At 52.2% G+C, this 17,632-nt stretch overlaps 1 long non-coding RNA gene across 1 annotated transcript in view; it reads right to left on the bottom strand.

The window, feature by feature from the left end:
* Window positions 1-7,489: 7,489 nt before the first annotated feature.
* LOC144237087 (uncharacterized) overlaps window positions 7,490-17,632 on the bottom strand; it is an 18,291-nt gene continuing 8,148 nt past the window's right edge. Inside the window, exons 2-3 of the long non-coding RNA XR_013336749.1 lie at window positions 7,899-7,956; window positions 7,490-7,654 (exon numbers count right to left, since the gene is read on the bottom strand). This is a non-coding gene — a long non-coding RNA (uncharacterized LOC144237087). The remainder of the gene's footprint in view (window positions 7,655-7,898; window positions 7,957-17,632) is intronic.

The following is a 17,632-nucleotide window of genomic DNA, read 5'->3' as shown; positions in this document are numbered from 1 at the left end:
GTATGAAATGAATGTGAGCTGTGGAAAAATATAATTCACCCAGTTTAGTGGGTGTAGGGTACGTGGCCAGACACAGTCACCCGGTTTTTGTTCATACCAGGGTCATGCGTTGAGCTACTGACAAACTCAGGCGGAGGTGACCATGCCCTTCACCAAAGCTGCCTCCCAGTGGCCACCCAGAACTCCCCCTGCTGGACTCACCTGAGGAAGGAGGTTCCAGAATGGGGTGGGGTCCAGAAATTGTGTTTGCAAGGTCCAAGGGCCTCGCGGTCTGGCAGCTGAGACGCTCCTCGGGCTGGCCCAGGTGCTGACCTTGCCACGGGCAGGTGAATGTCCTTAAAGCTCCAGGCAGGAACGAGGGACGAGAGGGTTTCCCTCAGCCTCCCATCTCCCCTTCCCAGGAAGTCGTCTTGATCTCATGACTATTAAAATGTTGCTCTGGTTTTAAGGTCGGTCTCCTGAAGTGGTCATGTATATGAACTGAAGGTAACAGAAGTATTAAGGGTTTTTTTGGAGCGCGTGTGCGTCAAGTGTGCGTGTGGGTGTGTGCTTGGAGGGGAGAGAGTGGGAGGGGGAGGGGAGGGGTTGGAAGGGGAAAGGAAGGAGGGAGAGAAAAATCTTCAAAGACAAGGGCACACCAATGGGAGCAATTTTTTCCCTTCCAGTACCTTTCTGTAGCTCCGCAGAGGACACTGGAACTGACAGGGCCACCTGGCTCCTCCTACCGCGGGGCCTCGGAAGAGAAAGGGACCTAGGGTGTTTCCTGCAAACCCCCACCGCCCCCCTCCTCAGGCCCTGATTCAGAAGGGACCCTGCAGTTTTCCCAGGTTCCTCCTGGCGGGTCAGGCCCCACAGCTTCCTCCTCACAGGTGCTGACTGGCCTGGGTGTTCTCTGTAACTGTTAAATTCTGTGATTTCTCAGCTGCAAGCCCTGAGTCTCCAGTGGCTAAATTCACCTGACTTCTCGACAGGCCAAATCTCTGCTCCTTGAGTACAGGGACAACTCTTCCTCCCTCCTCCCGGGCCCCCATGTGTGATAGTGTATTTAAATGTGTTTTTTTTAATACGACATTAAAAGATTCTTCACGTCTTGCTCAGCCTTTGAGAAAAGTTTCAAATTCTTGTATTTGCTTGTTTTATATAAAACTATCTAATGTTCTTTGTATGTTTTTTTCTGTACGTAATAGGGGGAGGGAAGGGAAATTTACATATAAACAAACAGTCCTAGTTCTACAACTTGTTATTTTTTTAATTATTATTTTTTATTGTCATTGTGAAGCTGTTCAGGGGCTTTAAAGCCCGTATTCCATTGTGGTGAAATAACCTCCTAATAGTTTGAGAAATTGCCAAGAAGAAGACAAGCAAAACCCAAGTAGCAGAGCATGGATTCTGTGTTGTTTCCCATTCTGTCTATTACTGCCTCATTCAATAAATAGTTTAAAATGTGGCAACAGGAAGTGGAATGTTCATCTCTATAGGAGCACTTGGCTTCTTAGAACTCTTTTGGGGTGGCCTGTTCTTTGTCAAAGGTGCTTGTAACTCAAGCTCGGTGGTCCTCGAGTGGTGCTCTGTGGCATTGTGGAGCCCTGCGAGGAGAGTGCTACCCCCCTCCAGAGCAGCTCTGCTGAGTTAGTTTTACAAACTGCTGTCCTGGGGGTGCAGGGCAGGGAAGGGGGTTGGGATCTAGCTTGAAAAACCCTAAGGATGGTTTGAAAACTCTACTCTGGAGTCCTTTGAGGGTTCATTGCATCCCACATTAAAAATCAGGATGCGTGATGGCACCAGTCCATCAGGGTTCCCTCCACATGAGTGTCGTTCACTGTTGCAGTGGATTATCCTTCTTGAAGCAGAGGCCTCCAGCCATTAATCGTTTTCCTTAAGTCCTTGCTCCTTGGGTTCCGTCACGGCTCACTGCTTTAACGTGGCGACCGTCATCTTTCCAGCAGCGCCTCCTGCCACGCCCCCAGTGTTAGGTCCTTCGTAACCAACCCCACCCCCCCCAGTGGTTCTGCACCTCTGTGTTTGTGCCCACTCTGCCTCAGCCTAGAACGATGCCCTCCTTGCTGTTGCCACCACCCCTTTCTTTGTTGCTGGATGTTGAGGTCAGTTTCCTAGTGATAATGATTTAAATAGATGAATGGAGGGGCGCCTGGGTGGCTCAGTCAGTTAAGCGTCCGACTTCGGCTCAGGTCATGATCTCACGGTTCGTGGGTTCGAGCCCCACATTGGACTCTGTGCTGACAGCTGGCTCAGGGCCTGGAGCCTGCTTCAGATTCTGTGTCTCCCTCTCTCTCTNCCCCCAGTGTTAGGTCCTTCGTAACCAACCCCACCCCCCCCAGTGGTTCTGCACCTCTGTGTTTGTGCCCACTCTGCCTCAGCCTAGAACGATGCCCTCCTTGCTGTTGCCACCACCCCTTTCTTTGTTGCTGGATGTTGAGGTCAGTTTCCTAGTGATAATGATTTAAATAGATGAATGGAGGGGCGCCTGGGTGGCTCAGTCAGTTAAGCGTCCGACTTCGGCTCAGGTCATGATCTCACGGTTCGTGGGTTCGAGCCCCACATTGGACTCTGTGCTGACAGCTGGCTCAGGGCCTGGAGCCTGCTTCAGATTCTGTGTCTCCCTCTCTCTCTGCCCCTCCCCCGCTCACACTGTGTCTCTCTCTGTCTCTCACAAATAAACAAAAAACATTAAAATAAATAAATAGACGAATGGAGAAGACGAGATGTTTTCCTTGGTGACTGACAGCAGCTCAATAAAGCTAGTGCCACCTCTCCCTCTTCCTCAACAAATGGCACACTGTCGGCTGTTTGCACTAGAGGGTGGGCAGAGAGGATTGATTGCAGCCAGACTGACCAAACGTCATTGCCATTGGCCACCCAGGAACAGCTGGGCTATCTAGAATATCTCCTTATGCGGCCGGCATCTCTGGAGGTGCCTTACCGCACAGTGCATTCTGTTTGCCTGGCAAGACCCAGGTGCTGCCTTTTCAACAAGCATGTGTTGAAAACTTCCTTTGGTGGAGCTGATGGAGACCTTTGCTTTCATCGCTGCCTGAGTTACCACCAGCAACTGCTGCAGGGACCAGGTAGGTAAAACCACTACGTGAAGTGGGAGCTGCGTGAAGTGGGCAGAGGGGATTGCGGAGTGGAGAGACTCTGTCTAAAGGGAGCAGCCTCTCCTGAGTGCCCGTAGATTGCCACCAAGTGGGAGGAATATGGACCCTAGAGCCCCATCTTCATAATTTTCCAGAGACGATATGGGGAATCCAGATTGGTGTATGAATCTCCTGATTTCAACATCAAAAATCCTTTACATATTCTGTGGACCAGATCTGGCCCATGGGTCAGTTTTGTTTAACTTGGTGAAAGCCTGCCATGTGCTGTGACTGCAGCCTGGCAGGTGCCCGTGGGAAAGATGAGAGGACACCTTTCGTATGAACGGACCGCTGCAGCCCAGGGTGATCTGGATGAAGTGCCATTAACAGAGCGAGTTCCCTTGTCTCCTCTTACCTCCTTGAGGGTCCTCTGCCGAAGGTAGTTTATCACCCAGGCGCCAAAGCTCCGGTGCTCACAGAAACTGACACTGGGCTAGGAATTCCTGGCTCTGAGTCCTACATCTGAGAAGATACTGGTGATGCTGGTGACCACTGGGATTTTCTGAACTCAGATGAGTGAGCTGAGAACCAGAGGGCCGGGAAGAGAAGGGGCTCCTCACTCTGTAAGCTCAGGCTGCCAGTACACCCTGGACCTCACTCAGACCCAAGCCTCATCTTCAGTCACTTCACATGTGGAAAAGAACCTACCCATGCACTCACCTTCCTCCCTAACTGCAGCCAGTCCCCTTCGCTCCCCCATAATTGCCTCCATTATGTGGGTGTGGCTGGGGGTACCGGCCTTGGTGGGTCTCCTTGGTGTCAACACCAAAACTGAAGCTTAATTATTGGCAGGAGAGCCCACATGTCCTCTCTCATCCCCACCTCAGTGGGCTGTACATCAGGCGATCAGCCCAAGCCAGCCTGTGGCCCCAGCACAGCTCACCCTCTGAGGCCAGTCAAGGACACCCCTCAGTGCGCTGGGGATGGTGGAGGGAGCACAGAGGGGCAGGTAAGACTCTGAAGTAGCTAGACAGGGTAGGTTTCCCCCACTTGCCATCCCACTGTCAGTGCTGCTGGGCCCGAGTGAGTCCCCAACTCATCCTGAATTTGATTTGCTCCCTCCTGAGAATTGTCGGGATATTAGCAGGTATTTGTCAACTCCTGGTGTCTTGGGAGCGTATTTCTATGGAACGGCGGTAATACCCATCTGCAGAGGGGAGCAAGGCTCCCCCTGAGAACCTAGGACTTACCCAGGGCCATCTTGGGAGGCAAGGACAAGCCCATGTCACCAGCCCTGTCCAGAAGCTTTCCTAGCTCTTGTTTAAGACAACTATGGCTTGTCTGCAGCTGAGAGTATTTATATGGTAGCAATAATAATAGTTAACACACAGCCCTTACAATGTGCCTTGTTCTGTTCTAGAGATTTACCTGTAGATGACCTTAATCTTTACAAAGTACTGTCATTTTCCCCACTTTACGGATGAGCTGGCGGGCTCAGAGGTTAAGTTTAAAGTGGCTTATTTAATATTTGGGAGGAAAGGCTAGAAACTGTCGTCCCAAATTTAAGGCCCTTGTAATTAAAGTATGATTTTTTTTTTTTTAAGTAAGCTCCACGCCCAATGTGGGGTTGAACTCAGGACAGTGAGCTCAAGGGTCGCACACTCTACCAACCAAGTCAGCCAGGTGCCCCGAAGGCACTTGTTAAAATGGTTGGTGCAACTAAAATTGATTGGGTCTCAACTCAGATTTCTTCTGAATTTATCTATCCTTTAAGAAACTAGTATTCTAGGGGAGCCTGGGTGGCTTAGTCGGTTAAGCGTCCGACTTTCGCTTAGGTCATGATCTCGCGGTTCGTAGGTTCGAGCCCCACGTCGGGCTCTGTGCTGACTGCCAGCTCAGAGCCTGGAGCCTGTTTCAGAGTCTGTGACTCCTCTCTCTGACCCTCCCCTGCTCACGCTGTCTCTCTCTCTCTCTCTCCTAGAAATAAAAAAATAATAATAATTTAAAAAAATAAAAAGAAAAGAAACTAGTATTCTAACTAGCAGTAACTAAACGGCTGCTCTGAGCAGGACCCAGGAAAACGCTATCCACCTTTACTTCTAATCCTCTCCACAACCCTCTACAGAGGTGATACTCCATTTTATAGGTGCGGGAATGGAGACTCGGCAACTTCACAAGGCAAATGCAGAACTAGATGTGTCCATCTCTAGAAGTTCCGCTCTTGGCACCAACCATTCAGAGGGCGGGCGTCGGAAAACAAGCTGCACATCTGGATTCTCATTTTTTAAAGAAACCTGCAGGTGAGTCCTGAACTTAGCCCACATGCAGCCTCAGTGGTCCGGGCTTTCTGACTGCCATGGTCACTGTCCAGGGCTTGCTGCACAGAGGAGGGGCCTCCCAGCCCCCGGGCCTTTTCATCACGCGCACTCACACAGGTGAACACACACATGAACTTGAACACAGCAGGCACTTGAAACATCTCATCAGATGAGTGACCCTAGTTTCCAGTGGCTCCTTAATCAGAAAATTCAAGGAACCCAAAACATCCATTCCCACACATTCTCATTACACAAATACTTTCTGCGAAAACCCAGTGTTAACATTGTTAAATAATTTGATGTGAAAATCATGTTCATGTTATTCCCAATTAAAATCTGGCCCTGTGAGATCCTGCCAAAGGTGAAGGGTAATGAAGATGCTGGTGCCCGAATACATTCTCGGGCACAAGAAGTTACATTACACTGTCTTCATTAAAAGCCTCAGGGCCCAAACCCTAGAGAGAGATCAGTTGCTGTTAAAACCAAGCTCTGAACAAGGAGGCCAAGCTAAACATTGGCAAAGTGGTTGGATTGTGAAGTCGTCAGTTGGGCCTCAGCCCCATACAGTCTTTGGACTCCTCAGTGGCCTTCCATGGAAGAAAATTTTAAAGTTGGAAGGGACATTAACCACCACCCCTCCTTTAGGTTATGAAGATTAAAGCCTAAAGGCATAGAGGGACTCAGGACCACATGAGTGTAGCATCCAGACTTCTGACTCTTGGCCGGGATCCTACTACCCACACTGTGCTCTGAGCTCCTCCTGCCCTGCCCTTGCCATCTCAAGTCTTTGGGGGCACCAGCCTGGCTCAGTCAGTTGAGCATGCAACTCTTCATCTTGGGGTTGTGAGTTCAAGCCCCGCGTTGGGTGTAGAGATTACTTTACAAAATTTTAAGGTTAAAGGGGCACCTGGGTGGTTCAGTTAAGCGTCTGACTTTGGCTCAGGTCATGATCTCACGGTTCATGGGTTCGAGCCACACGTCAGGCTCTATGCTGACAGCTAACTCACAGCCTGGAGCCTGTTTCAGATTCTGTATCTCCATCTCCCTCTCTATCTGACCCTCCCCTGCTCTCTCTCTCTTTCCCTCTCTCTCAGAAATAAATAAAAATATTTTTTTACTTTGTTAAGGTAAAAATAAAACCTGAAAATAATTTATGCCTATGTATTTCCCTTGCCAGAACTATTTTCATAGATAACAGTATTTAAGCCAAATAAATGACTCTGAGTCTGAAATTTGCCAGAATTTACCAAAATTATTACAGAAAACAGCCACAAAGGGATACTTTCTTTGGGAGGGGGCAAAAAATAGGGTTTTAATTCACAAGAGAAGAGAAAGACTAATCACATAATAGGATTCTTTACCCTAGCCTTCAGGGTTCTCACCTGTGCCAACAGTGGGTAATGAACAATTCAGGGAACCCCATCACCAACAAGGTGCAGTGGCCCAGGTGACGTCCCTTGCTTCTTCCAGTGAATTAGCTCAGTCGAGTACAGATGAGCAGCACGGATGGTCCAGGCTGTGAGTCCTGGCCTCAGTTTCCTCCTGTGCTCGCTGGTCCCCAACTCCTCTGGCAGGGCCCAGCCCACCTACCCAGACTGCAAGAGGTGCCGCTGGAAGGAGCCTGGCAGCCACTAGGCACCAGAACCTTTCCCGTTGGAACACCAGAAACCCAGAGGTGACAGCGCAAAGATGGGATGCAAATGTAGCCAAGGATTTGTGTCTTCCAGGCCCCACCCTGAGCCATGGTGTCAGGAGGCCACAACCGACGTCACATGTCTGCCTCCAGGCCAGTCAGCAATGGCCAGCAGCATTGGGGGCGGTCTACTTCACAGGTAGAGAAGTGAGTGGGATGCTAGTGCACCTAGTGTTGACTGCCATCATTTCTACCCAAGCTGTCACAACCAAGGGACAGTGAAGCTGGGATCCTAACATCCTCCCTGCTGCCTCACGCTGCGTCTACCAAAGAACCCTCTTAGGTCTTTGAATGTCTTGAGTCAGTAAACTAGGAGGTCACTGAGGTAACAGTATGCCCCATCTGCCCAATTCCACTGTCCCAATAACCTCACAGTGTTTGAAAGCAACTTTATTGAGATAATTTACACGCCAGTCAGGTAATCCATTTTAAAGTGAGCATCTTGGGGCACCTAGGTGGCTCAGAAAGTTGGGCATCGGACTCTTGATCTCTCAGCTCAGGTCTTGATCTCAAGGTCCTGAGTTCAATCCCCACCTTAGGTGTGGAGCCTATTTGGGGAGAGAAAAAAAAATGAGCAGCTCAACAGTCTTTAGTATATTTACAAAGTTGTGGGATCATCACATAATCTAATTTCAGAACACTCTCATCATCACCCCCAAAAAGGTTATTTTTAATACCCCAAAAAAGAACCTGAAGGTTATATAAAAGATACATGTGATGAAATAAGAAAATGGGAATGAGAAATCAAGACCAAAGAAAAGGAAGCGACACATTTGCCAGGGTGGAGCCGACCTTGGTGATTTGATGAAGGCTCCCATGTAGCTCTGCTCTTGACCAAGAAGTTCTGTTACTAGAAGAAAGGAACACATCATCAGTTACTCAAAAGAAACAAAGCACTAAGTACTTTTTTTTTAAGTTTGAGGGAACCCCCAAGTTATTTTACATTCAACATCTGCTACATTTTTATACCCAACACAATAGCTTTGATTACTTCCTTAGGCTTTTAAAGCCTTGAGCATTATTTCAAAACACCTCAATTTTGAAGGTATTCTGGGAGAAGCTAAACTAATGTGGCATTTAAGTGTTTATTCACAGATCATTAACTATGCAAGGAAAGGGCAGGCAAGAGATGAGTACGGTGAGCTGAGAGGTAAGTACAGTGAGCTGTGGTCAATCAGTGAGCCACATGAAATGGCCCCTTCCCAGTTCTTGAAGACCTGCAGGGAGTGGGAGGAGCATTAAGGTCATTGGTCTTAAGGAAAGCGCTTTGCTATTATGAATTCTGCCTTCCCTTTCCCGTCTTCCCTGCCTGCCCATCACCATCCACCACCACCCCCACCACCCCAATCTTGGAGGATCTGGATTAAGAGGACAGAAGGTAGTTAGCTGTCTACAAGGCAGACCATACCGCCACCTCAAACACTGTGGGTCCTGGAGCTTGGAAGAAGGTGGAGTTGAACTCAAGTTTGAGATCAAAGCTTCAAGGAAGTCTGGACTTAATGATGAACCATGTTCATACAATTATGGAATTCACTCAATATGTAATTAAGGAACCAAAACAGAGTCAACAGAACATGGTCAAGGTAGTGACTGCCGAAAATAAGCACACACCATGTTCAGACTCGCCAGGGCGAGATGCCTTTGCCTTTGTAAAGAGAGAAGATACTTGAAACTTGTGGATTTGGGGCGCCTGGGTGGCATTCGACTCTTGATCTTGCCTCAGGTCATGGTTTCATGGTTTGTGAGATCAAGCCTGCGTCAGGCTCTGTGCTGACAGTGCAGAGACTGCATGAGATTCTCTCTCTGCCCCTGCCCCCCCCCACTCCCCACTTTTGAAATAAACTGGATGGCTTAGTTGGTTAAGCATCTGACTTAGGCTCAGATCATGATCTTGCAGTTCATGAGTTGGAGCCCTGCATCAGGCTCTGTGCTGACAACTCAGAGCCCAGAGCCTGCTTTGGATTCTGTGTCTCCCTCTTTCTCTGCCCCTCCTCACTGGTTCTCTCTCTCTCTCTCTCAAAAAGTAAACATTAAAAACAAAATTATAAACTTTTTTAAAAAGTCTGTTTCTTGATTTAAAAAAAAAAAAAACTTGTGGGTTCATCAGTGGCAGTGAAGGGATGGATCTGTTTCCCCACAAGGGGCACCTCTGTCTGCCTCTCCCCTCCCCCATAACGTCCACAGGAAGTTGTCCTTGCTCTCCTGGTCCTAAAGGTTTCTGGCCCCCATTCAACCTTCCCAGAATTGGTGAGGAGGCAGAATACTGGCTCCCAGAAGCTGGGGACCTCCTGCACAGGGCAGGGAGGATGCCGCTGGGGGATAGAGGACACATACAGGAGACACTCCAGAAGTATCTGTTGATGGGCTAGGCAGGGGCCATGGGTGAGAAAAAGGGGCCTTCACTGCCACATCCATCACTATCCCCAACACCTGCTGCCTTTTCTTCCACCCAGCATCTCACCCTGAGAAACCCCAGTGGAGCCAGTGCGGGGGGAGGCATGGAAGGTTCCGGTCAAGCTTCAGCCAACACTTAATAGCATAGCTTTGAGAACCCTTGCTTGCATGGGACAGATCCACCAAAAAAACCCCACAGCCCACCAGCCCTACCCCTAGTTTTAGCTTTCCAGTATTTGCTGTTTGAGAAGAGACACATCCCCTATGAATCCAAAGTTCTTCAATTAATTTGCAGTTTGTTCACAACAGCCTTTACAGGTATTTAAGAAGCTGTGTGCACGTGAGCTGAACAATGCCTAGGTCACAGCTCAGGAGCTGAGGGAGATGCAAGCCACCCACACTGGGGCAAGGAAGCAGCTTCAGCATAAAGTGACTTCACACAGTGACAAGGCATCTGGTCCAGCCCCCATCTAAGGCTGCCACCCACCCCAACACCTTTGCTGGAACATCTCTGGGGACGGAGAGCTTGCCCATCCTAAGTCACAGCCTGACTGACCAGTAAGGAAGTTCTGGGAGACAATCTGCCTCTCTGTAAAGCCTGCCCTGGGCCTCTGTGGTCACAGAATTGTGAAGGTCCCCATTCCTCCAGGAATGGAAAACAGCCTTCAAGTTCCCACCCAAAACTTTTCACAACCAAAATCTCGGGTTCCAACTTTTCCTGGAGATCGGTTGGCTGTTTCCAAATATAAAGTGGACAAGATTTCCTGAATGACCCTCCCAGTGAAAATCAAAAGAGCTGAATTTTAAAATCCTTTAGTTTATTTTTTTGTAATCTCTACACCCAACATGGGGCTTGAACTCATGATCCTGATATCAGGAGTCACATGTTCTTCCAACTGAGCCAGCCAGGCCCTCCTAAAATACCTCTTTATTTTTTTAATATTTATTTTTGACAGTGAGAGAGACAGAGGTGAGCAGGGGAGGGATAGAGAGAGAGGGAGACACAGAATCCGAAGCAGCCCCCAGGCTCTGAGCTGTCAGCACAGAGCCTGATGCGGGGCTCAAACTCACGAACCCTGAGATCATGACCTGAGCTGAAGTCAGGACACTTAACCGACTGAGCCACAGAGCAATTATGTAATCCACAGAACATGTGGGTACCCGAAATTTCATTGGTCCCAACTCTGATGCAGACCCTCTGAAGATGGTACCAGACCCTGACCAAGGCACAGACAGCCTACTCACCTCCCGTGACTGGCTGCTGTCCCTCCCTCAGTGCCATCTCAGGTGAACGTACAGTCAACCAAAGTCACCAGATCTTTCTCCCTTCATTTCAGTAGTCTGGTCTCCTCCATTCTTACCCTAGTACAACTGAGGTTTTTTCCTCACCTAAGCACAGGGCTTTCACCTCTCCAGATACCAGCTTGCTGCTTCTAACTGATCATTCTACCCTGGGAGCTCTTGGCCTCCGCTCTATTGACATTTGAGGTCCATTACTCTGTTGTGTCCTATGCATTGCAGGCTATTGAACAGCATCCCTGACCCCCACCTACTGGAGACTAGAAGCAACCCCCACCTCCAGTTATGACAATCAGGTGTCTCCAGATATTGCCAGATGTTCCCTAGAGGGGCAAAACTCACCCCCCTCATTGAGCTTGATGAGGAACCATCAGGCAAGCTAAGGGTAAAGCACAAGTCAGTGTGCATGCACACACACACACACACACATGCCAAGGTGGGATATTTGTGATATTCCTCAGGCACTCCTAGCTGCCCAATAACAAAGGAAAGATATCAAATGGTTAACTGAGAGATCACAGTCATACAGGACAAGAGTCTCCACCAGTTTACAAACATCTAAGTAAATTACCAGAAAAAGGCAATCTTCTCAATAGCTTAATCTCCAGGAACCTGTAGACCCAGTTTCCTGGAGTCCCTGACATCACGCCTCCATAGTGACATAGTGACGTAGGGAAAAGGCAAGAAGGAAATGGCAGGGAAAATTCAATGTCTTTAGAACCTGCAGCCCATTGACAAGCTTGAGGCAAATACAGAGTGTAATGTTTCTCCAGGAACCCCCTGCCATCCTAATGTTAATGCCTTACTACAGGAGAAACCACCTCAGCTTGACAATAGCAAGGCCTCCGGTATCTTAGGAGTCCTCTTTAGCAGATCAAAGTCCCTCTGGAGGCCTCCCTTTTGCCTTTACCTCCTCCCAGTCCCATAGTATATGACCAGTCACTCTTCACAGCCTCAGCACAGCTCTTCCTGCCCACAGGTCCCGTCCCTGTGCTTTAATGAAATCACCATTTTGCACCAAAGATGTCTTCAACAATTCCTTCTTGGCCATCGGCTTTGGACCCCACGAACCCCACCATCACCCCAAAACCACTGTTCTGTACAGACCTGGTTGTATCAGCCACATGCCGTATCCTGGTGGCAAATGGCCACAGAGAGAACAGGATCCTACCTTGGCACTGACATCCTTCAGCCCGAACACAGACCGAGGGGCACGTCCCAGGCTTCTCCATCTCCCCTACTCTTGCCGTCACGTGACTCTGGCTTGTTCCTTCTCCAGGAGAGACCGCTGCCTGCTTCTCTCCCAGACCCTCTCTAAGACTCAGCTCAGGCGCTGCCTTGAAAGCCCACAGGCTCCCGGCTGCCCCGGGGGCCACTCCTTGCTCCAGGCCCCGCACCTCGCACCATCTGACTGCTTGTGCCTGCCTCCTGTCCACACTGCCCCACCGAGGTCTCCATCAGCCCAGCCCGTGTGCCTCCAGCAAGCCCAGGCCTGCCCCATTAGCATCCAACGGGGTGATCAGTCAACTCATAGCACCTGACTTTTCTCTGCATTAAGGCTGGTTTTCACCAGAAACCTGTCACACATGGTTTCCATGGACATTGTGCTCTGAAAGCTGTCAGACCTAGAAGAGGTGGGGTCCCTGCCATCTCAGTCAGTCCTCAGGGCCCTGATCCCAGGGCAATACGTCCCTTTGACCTTGGGGGGGGGGGGCCTAGGGCAGGGATGGGGCATCATGAGGGTCTTTTTACGTTCGTGGGGAACTGGGGCTCTGGAGGTGACCAGGATGGAAGAGGTGTCCAATATCACACAGAGCTTGATCGCACACGGATCAGTCCCTACAGGATTCCAGGACCCCTCCCTGTCCCATGCCAGGCACCTACCATGTGGTCCCAGGCACACAAGTATGAGTGAGACAGCCTGGCCCTCAAACAGCTTTCGGCTGATGGGGAAACAGACCCACTAACAGATGCTTCCAAGGCAGACAGCCAGGGTCAGGCCCAGGAAAGACTGTGCCCTGGGCACTGAGGCAAAGGGCTAGACATGGACTCCACTGAATCTCCTAGTGGAGCATGAGAAGGGGGCAGACAGCCTGGTAGAACCAGTCACACGGGGTCCCAAAAACCAGGTAAGGGGCTTGGCTTTACCCTGGTGGTGTTGCAGGGAGGGTTTGTCATGGTCAGATTAGTGCAGGGGACAGCCAGGAGAGAACAGGGAGCCGGGCCAGGAGCCAGCAGTGATGGTATGCAGGCCTTCTCTGCCGGCCCTGGTTCTGCCTTCACCTCCCTCAGCATCCACAGCCCCCAGGCTGGGGCAAGAACCCTGCGGAGGTTAACAGGACCCCCATGGACAAGGCCAGTGTCCCAGCCAGCTCCCCGCCCCCAGTTCAGAGCAGCGATCACAGCCAGGGCTCAAATTCCCTGCTTCTCACCAAGGTCTAGGTGCTTCATGTCCTAACCCTAGTTGGGCCACAGTTGTGAGGATTCATCGAAGTCATGAAAATATTGCACACAGGAGGTGCTAAAAGATCAGTAGCTTTAACCACGACTAAATCTGTCCAAAGCCCCCCAATTTCTTTTAATTCCCCTCCCCATGAAGGCCCAGGAATAATCTCACTCCCACCCGCACGTCCAAGACTCACAGAGTAGCCAGCCCGAGGCAGGGGAGAGGCGTGGAGGAGGACCTCGGCCCAGCCTGGCCACTGGCTCTGCTCACCTCCGCTGGCTTTGGCTCTAAATCCCTTCTAATTATGTCACTTACCTGACAGTTTACCATTCAGCAGCCACACAGGGCGCTGTGATGGCACAGACCTTTGGCTGCACATGATCTGCCTGCTGGTGTGGACACTGGCCTCCTGTGCCCCTGACCACCACCCCCAATCCCTCCATCCATTTCACCAGATCACATCCCCCTCTGCCTTCCAAAGCTCCCTCTCCCCTCTGGGCCTGCTTCCCATACAAAACCTGCTCCTTCTCAGACTGTTCCTCTTCCTCCCCTAGTCCCAGGTCTCACTCCTCCAGGAACCCCTCATCCCCGATCCCTGCAGGTGCCCCTCACACCCTTCCTCCCACTGCCCATTCTGGCCACACAACCGCCTCATATGGTTGGTGCTTAATAAGTCCATGGCAACAAGAACAAACCCTCGCCCTCCTCATGTCTGGTACATTAATTTATCAGGTTTTTAAAATCAATTGCAGGGGTGCCTGGGTGGCTCAGCTGGTTGTGTCCAACTTCAGCTCAGGTCATGATCTCATAGTCTGTGGGTTCAAGCCCAGCATTGGGCTCTGTGCCAACAGCTCAGAGCCTGGAGCCTGCTTCAGATCCTGTGTCTCCCTCTCTCTGACCCTCTCCCACTTTACTCTGTCTCTTGCTTTCTCTCAAGGATAAGTAAACATTAAAAAAAATTTTTTTAAATAAAAAAATAAAATCAATTGCAGCCTGTGAGAGGACAGTGTTTCTTCCTTCCTGTCTTTCAAGAGCCATGAGTTCAGATGGTCTCTTCTGGGGACGCACCCCCACCTGCCTGTCTTCCCTGCCCCGCACCCCACCTTCCTTATTCGGCTCATCTCTTCCCAAAAACTTTGCAGCTGCGTGGAGTCCAGAGCTCAGAATGAGCCAAGGGAGGTCTGCCTGGCCCCGCCCACCTATCAGCCCCAGTGGCCAAAACCACTCTCCTCCTCTGAGGGCAGGTGTGGGGGACTTGGCTAGATTTGCAGGGGGTGGGGGTCTCCCACGAAGTGCAGGGCTGGGGAACAGGGCAAAGGCCTTTGCATTGCTATTTGTACTGTTCACCTCGGTTCAGAACACCCTCTTCCCCTCCCCACACTCCCCACGCTCTTCTCCTGGGATCCAGGGGGTCGGTGCACTACCCATCCCAAGCCACGCTGGATCCCTGACCCTCTGGCCTGTCTTGGAGCCCCCGCTGCACCCCAGGCTCTGAGACATTAGCAGCCTGACACTGAGGTCCAGCCCACAGGCCACCCACTCCCCAGGGAGCCAGTCCTGCATTTATAGAAGTGGCCTAAACACACCCGCCGTCACATCTCCAGGGTGGTCCCATCCATCTGTCACTGCTTTGGCAACATTACAGAGATGCCCACGGCCGGATGGCCTGCCCTCACCCCCTCTCAGTGTGGAAGGGAAGGAGACCCCCCTCGAGGCATCAGAGCCCACCCTGAATGCAAGAATTGGGTGAGGGTTCCTAACTCCAAATGTTCCCTCCTTCCTCCTTCCCAACAACCCCCCCCAACCCTCACTTTGGGCAGGACCTCAACCCTCTTGGTAAAACCCTCAAAGGCTGGAGGACAGCTTCCCAGCTGACTCGGAGACCTGTGACCTCAGGGGGATGCAGGGAGACACGAGTGTCACTTCCAGCTGCACCCGCCCTCTGCCACTGCTCGGGGACCGGAGTCCCTCCCTCCTTCCCTGTGGGGCGGCAGGCCCGGTGGCGGTGCGCGTGGCGTGGTCCCTCCACTGGCTGCAGAGTTGCCCCGCTGAGCCCTCGCACCATAGTTGGCAAGTCTAGAACCACCGGATCCCATTACCTCACCAGTGTGAGTTCTACCATTGCCAAACACGGTGGGAGGCGAGCTGCGGCAGCGGAGCGGCGGGCCGGGGAGCTGAGGGGGCCGAGGGGGCTGCAGAGGCCGCCGCCTATGCTAAGGAAGAGACAGAGACCGGGAGAGTTAGCAGGGCCGCTGGTCCAGGACAGTGGAGCTGGAGGCACCCCCCACCACGAGAGAACAAGGTCACGTCCTTCTGTCCTTCCCGATGGCTCCTCAGCTGCTCCCTGCGTGGGGACTGTGCTGGCAGGGAGGGAGGGAACACACTGGCAGCACCTATCAGCTCCCAGGACCCAGCTCAGGACCAGACCTGTCCCCACCTGCTCTCAGGGGGACCCTAGAGGGTACCTCCACTCCACGTGGTCCTCTGCCTGGACCCTGGACGCTAGGGGAGAGATAGCTCAAGTGGGCCATGCCCTGCCGCTGGTAAGCACTCCATGTCACTCTCATTTGACCCAGGAAGACAACCTCCCCCCCACTCCCCCGCCATGTCATTCCCCAGGGCCTGAAGCTCCCCACCTGCCCCGCCCCACAGGGAGGAAGCTGACTTTCTGTACCTGAAACGCTTTGGTACCAAGCCTCAGAGAGGCAAACCCCTTGCTGTGGTCTCTTCCCAGAGAACAGCGGGCTCACTCCTGGGCCAGTGCCATTCCTCCAGGCCCCACAGCCTCTGGGCCCAGTGACATCATTCATCTTGGCCAGTCCATGGCAGAAATGAGCGAGGCCAAGTCCCGTGGCACATCCCATCCACGCAGCATTCTCCTGACCGTGAAACCCACCATATACACTCATGCCCTACCTGCCCATCCTCACACCCCCAGGGGGGTGGCTTCCACCTTATTCCCCAAAGTGCCACCTCCCCAGGCCTCAGGTAACTCACCCCAAGGACAGTGCATTTCTGTGCCTCACAGCCCCCAGATGCAGTCAGGCCCTTTCCTAAGGGGTGTCTGAAGCCACCTAAGGTCACCTCAAGTCTTCAGCCAGCGAGGAGTCCCAGCCCTCTAAGGTTTGGAAGGATGTTTGCCTAAAGCCTCCTGGGCAGAAAGACCAAATCACAAGAGGACCGCTTTCCAACCCAGAAGCCCACGCTGGAAAAGCAGCTGCCAGGAGACAGCGGCCACCGCCCCTCCTGGGGTGGAGAGAGGCCACCGGGGAGATGGGGTGGAAGAGAGAAGGTGCGGGATGCTGGCGGAGGCCATCCTCAGGCTCCCCAGGGGGGCCGGGGCAGCTACAGTCTCCCCAGGGGGTGGGGAGACTGTTCCGTGGAGAGAAATCTGCTTGGTGCTGAAGGTTCACAGAGCTGAGCAAGGGCGAGGCTGTGGGGTGCATGGGCCTGTTTGGGAACCCCTGCAGGAACCGGGTTCTTGGTCCCAGGGTTCTCCTGAGGGCCAGTGACAAAGCTCCTCCAACTCCCTGCACAGCCTCGGAGGTGGGCAGGGCGGATCCCTTGTCCCCACCCCCTGGGGTGGCTGGAGCACCGGGCTGGCTGGACACCTGGGGAGGGAGCCTTCTCCCGCACCCGGGGCCAGGCTTCGCTAAGAGCTGTGCAGCCCCTGCCCTCGATCAATGGAGCTGGATCGCATTTCGCAGAGCCCAGGCTGGGAGCAGGATAATGGCTGGGATTGAATAAGCAAATGGAGCAGAGGGGGAGGGGCAGGGAGTCTGGAAAATCCACTTCACACAGTCCCTCCAGGGGCTGGCATCTTCAGAAGCCCCAAGCACCACAGACAAGCAGGGGCCCTGCCTGGGGTAGGTGGACACCCTGGACTGACTGCTCTTGAAATACACTGAAAACTCAGAGCCAAGTGCTTCCCACTCCGACAAGAAAATGCTTTCAGCTGCAGCGGGAGGGACTTCAGTCAAGACTACAGGAATCCCTGCGGGGCACAGGGCACTGCATAGATCAAACATCTCCATAGCCCAGCTGCCTGTTGAGTGGGTAAAACCTTCTGCTTATTTCCCTGGGGACACACAAACAAGGATTCAGGCCCAGGGTACAGGGTGGTGAGGAACAAAGGCTGGAGGCGTAGGAGGAGGCGAAGGGAAGGCAGGCCTCCCACCCCAACTGACAGGAAACTGACCCCTGGATAGGGAGCTGGATACAGGGTCCCCCAGCCTGGCGTAGCAGTTACTATTGTGGGTGAGCTCCCCACCCAGGCCAGGAGCTGGGGCCTGATCTGGGACTGACTAAATTACAAGGAGGTGAAACTAAGTTAGGGCCTAAGGTCTTTCCCAGGGAGCACTGGAGCTGGGCCCCAGAGATAGCCAGG

This window comes from Crocuta crocuta, unplaced genomic scaffold (assembly GCF_008692635.1).
Source record: "Crocuta crocuta isolate KB4526 unplaced genomic scaffold, BGI_CrCroc_1.0 scaffold266, whole genome shotgun sequence".
In the NCBI taxonomy this organism is placed as follows: Eukaryota; Metazoa; Chordata; class Mammalia; order Carnivora; family Hyaenidae; genus Crocuta; species Crocuta crocuta.
The sequence above is the reverse complement of the archived record's forward strand: the minus strand, read 5'-3'. Positions and strand labels throughout refer to the sequence as shown.